The sequence below is a fragment of the Alexandromys fortis genome, unplaced genomic scaffold (assembly GCF_014885135.2).
Source record: "Alexandromys fortis isolate MF-2015 unplaced genomic scaffold, M_Fortis_MF-2015_v1.1 scaffold_58, whole genome shotgun sequence".
Lineage (NCBI taxonomy): Eukaryota > Metazoa > Chordata > Mammalia > Rodentia > Cricetidae > Alexandromys > Alexandromys fortis.
Window position 1 is genome coordinate 732,406 of NW_026067940.1, and position 6,632 is coordinate 739,037.

The 6,632-nt window shown below is 39.3% G+C and overlaps 1 non-coding gene across 1 annotated transcript; it reads right to left on the bottom strand.

Moving 5' to 3' along the window:
• Positions 1-2,220: 2,220 nt before the first annotated feature.
• LOC126505139 (small nucleolar RNA SNORA40) lies at positions 2,221-2,343 on the bottom strand. The gene has a single exon (XR_007592821.1). It is a non-coding gene; the product is annotated as a small nucleolar RNA SNORA40 (small nucleolar RNA).
• Positions 2,344-6,632: the final 4,289 nt, after the last annotated feature.

Below are 6,632 nucleotides of genomic sequence, written 5' to 3' on the forward strand. Positions count from 1 at the left end.
CATACATATACGTGTATATATACATATATATATATCTTCCAGCCTGACTATATTGTGCCCTGCTATAGACTAAAGCAGTGTCTTTATTAACCAATGGTAATAAGCATATTCATAGCATACAAAGGGGAATCCCACATCATTTACTCATTGAAAACATCTCCCTTCTTGAAGCTCCTTTCTACTGTGTATCTTATTTACTTACCTACAAAGGTAGCTTCCATTAAGAACTTGACACTGCCCTTAGCATTTGTAACATGTTGAGTAAAGTACTAAATCCTCTATCGTAAAATCTTAGCTAGACCCAAATTAGAAATATTAAGATACAGAAATATGTAATTGTGTAAGAGCACCAATCTCCCTATGCCATGGTGGTACTGACTCTGTAGTATTAATATGGCTTTCTGTACATAGCATTGCAAATGTACCCATCTCACTTGACAGATTTCTCATTCCCTTGAGTGGAAATTTTGGATCCATTCTTAAAGAATCTGGAGATCTGGGAAAGCCCCAATCATTTCAACACTTAGTATCACATACAACTCTTATTTTTCAAAGACTTATTTATTTATTTATTTATTCATTCATTCACTCGTTCATTCGTTTATTTATTTATGCATATATAGTGTTCTGCCTGTATGTACACTTTCAGGCCAGAAGAGGGCACCAGATCTCATTATGGATGGTTGTGAGCCACCATGTGGCTGCTGGGAATTGAACCCATGTCCTCTGGAAGAGCAGCTAGTGCTCTTAACCACTGAGCCATGTCTCCAGCCCTCATGCACAACTCTTTTTCTGCTTGTTTGTTGATATGACAGTGATTTGAAATGAAGGCAAGAACAAAGAAAGCGTATGAAGACATCCTTATCAATGTTCATATGTCATGGTCCACAATGTCCTAAGAATGTAATCAGCAAACATGTTAAATGAAAGAGGGAAAGTGAATGAGTTAAGGAATTCATTTCAGAGAAAGAGAATATTTTTTCTGGACAGTTCAAATTCTACTTCCTTCATGAAACTTCTACCAGTTTCCTTGTTTGCTATAACAAAGACAAAAAGTGTCCTAAATTCCTTTGTTGGTTTCTGTGGGGTCATTATTAGGCCCTTACTGATTTGTTTTCTTACGTTGAAATCTTCTTTGGAAGTTTGTATTCCTATGGAATCATACTATAAGCTCTGGAGGGCAAGTCTATGCTTTATTCTCTTTGCTTTCCTAGAGTTAAGAGAATGTCTTAATATTTTCCATCCCCCCTTTATTTATTTATTTATTAAAGATTTCTGCCTCCTCCCCGCCATCACCTCCCATTTCTCTCCCCCTTCAATGGAAGAATGGATAAAGAAAGTATGGAATATGTACATATTTTAGAGTACTACTCACCAGTTAAAAACAATGACTTCTTGATTTTTGCATGGAAATGGACAGAAATAGAAAACACTATCCTGAGTGAGGTAAGCCAGACCCCAAAAGAGGAACATGGGGTGTACTCATTCATAATTGGTTCCCCCCCTTTTTTAAAGATCATGCCATTCTTAGAGATTAAAAATTATGGAAAAGATGTTTATATAATCCTACTTCTTAATGCTGACAAGGAAGGAAGGTTTATTTAGTTTTTGTTGCTGTTTATGAATATACATAAGATTACTAGACAGATAAGTAAAATAAAACTGATAAGAAAATATGATTAGTTAAAAATAAGGTTGGTTAAATTGAAATGAAAAACAGTAGACAGGAACTGGAGAAATGGCTTGTTGGTTAAGAACATTGGCTGCTCTTCTAGAGGTACTGGATTTAAGACCCAGCCCCCAAATAGTGGCTCACAAATATCCAAAGCTGCCAAAAGGATAGAAAAATAAAAGTGTCTCAGTGACCTTTGAGGTGTGCCTTGAGAACTACTGATAAGGGCATATATGGTTAATGCTAACACAATTAGTTGTGATTCTCCCTTGAAACACCCATAGTCTACACTGGAGTGAGTCCCACTAGCTGCAGCTCTTCAGTCAGGAGCTCATGCCACACTTGACCATGTCTTACTCTCCTCTCCCTTGGGAAGTGTGTACTCATTCCTTCTGAGTGCTGCCTTTCTCTTCTTAACCTGCACTCAGGTATGGAGTAGAGACCACCCAAGAGTCTATGTATGCTGCAGGCTTGACAGTATCAGATCTGTTGTTTTCAAAACCAATCTTATTACCAATGCCACCATGACTTTGAATTGTATTGAACATCACATCCCTTCTGATATGTCTCAAAACTCATACTTAATGAGTTCTGGGTTGCAAAGGAGGATTTATTTTTATATATGTTTCTTTAAGTCTTTGTTCACCAATTCAGCAAAAACCACACATAAGCGTTACTGTTTTTTTTTTTTTTTTTTTGAGTGTTTTAGATGGGAAGGAATCACTGGAACAAACCAATTATAGTACAATCTGGATGCATTTGAGAAATTAAGCATATGTGAATGGCATACTTAAGAAGGCCACTTCCAATACTACTAAATTCTGCTGCCATAGCATCATCACAAGGTTCTAGATTGAATTTTTGCTGGATACACGCTTTCATCTCTGTGGCCCTCTTTGTGCCCACAATTTCTTCTGTCTTCTACTTTTAAAAATTATTTTAGATATTGGCAAGCCCCATAGCTAAGTTTTGTTTAATTTACCCAGCTTCTTCCCATGACTGGGTATAGAGTTTCCACCCCACTATTATGATTATTTAATAGGACTGCTTTGGATTACCGAGACATCCAGATTATGTAAGAGTGTGCTGACATTGTGGCATTTCCCCCTGTGGCTGCATCCGCGAGGAGCAAAATCCTCTTTCCTGTTCCCAGGGCTTTGTGAAACCAGGACCACAGCAGCAAACCATTATATGATTGCCCTCAGCATTCTCATGGTCTGACAGTCAAAAGAGCAAAGTTCAGACTCGTTTTCCCTTCAACTAACTTTATAAATTTTAGCTCCTCCTTGAAATTAATCTGTTTGACAATGTCTTTGATATTTAGATAGATAAACTGAAGAAAAACTGTCAGCATTTTGATTTGATTTTTTAAATTATTATATTTTTAATACCATAAAGGCTTCCTAGAAATAAAATTGCACTTGTCATATGCCTTTAAATTATACACTCATCTTTTTCTACTTTAACAATTATAATCAGAGCCGGGCAGTGGTGGCGCACGCCTTTAATTCCAGCACTCGGGAGGCAGAGGCAGGAGGATCTCTGTGAGTTCGAGACCAGCCTGGTCTACAAGAGCTAGTTCCAGGACAGGCTCCAAAACCACAGAGAAACCCTGTCTCGAAAAACAAAACAAAACAAAACAAAATTATAATCAGAGGTGATACCAACATGGTATGGGAAGTCCTTCTGTCTAGGTGATGCTTTGATTGGTTTATGAATAAATCTGTTTCAGACAGTGGCTTAGCAGAATAGGGCAAGGTGGGAGTTCCAAGCACAGAGAGGAGGAGAGAGTAGGTGGAGTCAGTGAGAAGCCCTGTAGCTGCCCACAATAGACAGATGCGTCAGAACCTTGCAGTAAGTCACAGTCACAGCCAGTCACTGGTTCATCTGCCTTGCATTTTGCTTTTGTGGCTCCAGGAGCAAGCAAATTCCTATCTGCTCATGTCAGTATCTAGCCAAGGAGTATGATAGGAATTTACCATTATCACACAGAAATGACATCTCTTCACTATTGTAGCCAGATTGCCCTTTGAGCCACCACCTCACAAATAACAGCATGGAGATTCGTTATAAATTACGAAAGTTTGGCCTTGGCTTAGCTAGCTCTTAAAACTTGAATTAACCCATGTACATTAATCTGCATTCTGCCATGTTGCATTTCCTTTCTGCCATCCCAAACCTCCTGTTTCCTCTCAGTGTCTTGCTGGAGAATCCGGGTGCCTAGATTCCTCCTCTCATTTTTTTCTCTCTCTCTGCCTGGAAGTCCTGCCTATACTCACCGGTCTAGCTATTGGCCATTTGGCTCTATATTACACCAATCCCAGTAATACATCTTCACACAGTGTACAAATATCCCACGGCACACTCTAGCTCTGTAAGTGAGTTATTGTTTTTCTAACAGGTCCAGTTTCGCAAAACCGCATCAGGCCAGTCATTTTGTCGTTAGGCCTCCACACCTTCTCAGCTGAACTCCCTCATGAGAGAGCCCACATAACCCTAGTCAGGACTCCTGGAAGCGGAGTTTTGCATAAGTGGCTTACTCCTCAAATCTCACTATAACATAGTTTGATTCATTTTTTTCTATTTTGGAGTTAAGAGGATAACTTACTTATTTTAGTATTTCCCTGACCAGAAAAATAACAAAAGAAGCCAGTGCTTTAGCACAGTTGAATGTGAAATTAGATTCCTACTTAATCGGAAAAAAAGTAGTGTAAGATGCATATAAATATTGAGTTTTTTTTTAAAAAAATGAGTTTGAATATTTGTGTCACTGTGTTTTTAATATTTGGGGTTTGAAAAGCTTGAGTATCTGAACAAGGGGCTTGAGAAAGGAAAGTGGAGCACATTCACCTAAGGGAACCTCAGATGACCTTCTCAGTGCATTATCACGTTTGCTGGCAAGAACACATACAATATATTACTTAATAAAAGAAGTAAATCCAAAAGCAGCACACAGAGATGCTTTTTCATCTTTAAAAATAGTGGTAACATGAATCTTAGAAAGGCACGCAACAAGATGAAGGTAGCAATGGTTATTACTGTGCTGCCACTAGTTTAATTTAATTACTTTTTTGCTTTTGTTTTTTTATATTTTACTTCTCTGAATTTTCAGTTTTTCATAGCTCATGCATATGATATATCAGCAGTTAAAAATGAAATAGATCGACTAGATTTAAATCCACTTAAATGAAAGATAGAGCAGTGAGTTTGTCAGAATATGAGCTTGCTCCTTTTGGTAGATTTTACAGTCTGAATCAGGCCATAGCTCTGGCAGCTCCCTCTATGACAGCGAATTAAATGGCTTGTGCTATGGCTTCCCAGCTCCGAATTTATGGTATGTGGCTGCTCTGTGCTTTTTGTTCCATACACTGCATTGAACTAAATCTTGTGACATGAAGCTTCCTGTCACCCTTGAAGGTGATGGAAAGTCCTGTCTCTGGTGAGGGGCTAGAATGGAGAGTTCTCAGGGGGATGTGCTGAGGGAAGGCCTCTGAAGCCCATACACTGTAGAGGAGCCTCCTGACCTCCCCAACTCACTCTAGTGTTTCCTCTCCCTGTCCTCCCCTCCCCCTCGCCTTTCTCTCTTTCTCTTTATCTCCTTTTTAATATTCTCACGCTTAATAAAGCTCTTCTCCAGATTTTAAAAAGAAGCCTTGCCTCTTTAGAGTGCCGTCATATTTACATTTTCACATATTGTATTTTTTTCGGCCTAATGTTCTTCCCATTTCAAGTCCTAGTGATTAATCACACATAATTCATAATTTCTTCCAGAGATGAGCTTTATTAGAGGGATGCTGTGGCATCTTCCTTTCTGGGCCAACCACTGTTATCTTCTTTTATGATACTTAAGAGGAAAGCAAGCTTTGAATTATAAAGATGGAAGTCTACTTCAGAATGCGACTGTCAATTTTCTTCTTGCATTAAATGCATGAAAAGGAAGTACTTTCGGCGTAAAAATAAACTATAGACCAGTAAGATGGCTCAGTGGGTAAAGGTGCTGCTATCAGGTCAGCAACTTGAGTTTAAACCCAAAAAATCACACAGTGGAAGGAGACAACCAATTCTTGAAAGCCGCCCTCTGGCCTCTGTGCATTTATTTGTATTTATGTGTGTGTATGTGGGACTCATGTATAACTGCAAATAAATAGATGTACTGAAAAGAAAAGAAAAGCCAAAACATAAAGAAAAATTATAACAACTTTTACAAAAAAAAATAAGATTTACAATATGTAGCTCCCTAAAGAACTTAGAGTAATTGGTCAAATCCAGTTGCTGCCAAGCAATTCCAACTAGCATTTCATCTGATATAATCTAGCAACCATTCAGATAGTATAGCCAAAAAAAAATCTACAAATTTGGAGCGCTGTTAACAATGAGACTGGGCATTAGGGGAAGCTCAAGATAAGTACGGGGCCTCTGGTCTGCTAAAGGTGCTGTGTGGCACCATACCTGGAGAAATATAGAGACATATTTCTTACTCCAGATAGGGAGCCAACAAAAGAACAAAGTACGAAGGGTACCACCAAAGTCCACCTTGGCGAACCAATGAGGTTTTACTGGGAATACTTGCAGGAGCAGAAATCAAAAGGCAACACCCATAGTATGAGTGGCAGCTGGTGAAAGCTGGGAAGCTGGAGTGCACTACACAGCCTGCGGGCAGCTCAGCAAGTCAAGTGTCCCTGGCTGCCTCTTCTAGGCACCGCTGCTGGTCCCTGCTTGTTTCAGGCTGCTCTGATGATTTGAGTCTTCTTCAGGCAGCTCAACGTACCTGAGAGTATCCAAGTCCACCTTCAGGGTCCTACCATGAAGTTTGTTTAAATAGAGTCTCAATGTACACATTACTAAGCATTGCTGATCAAAGTGTGGTCCTGCCCATCGTCACTGTCTGTTCGTCTGTCTCTCACACAAGACGGTCTGTCAAATTGTCAGCACTGTGTGCAAGCTCTCTGAGGAGACAAGC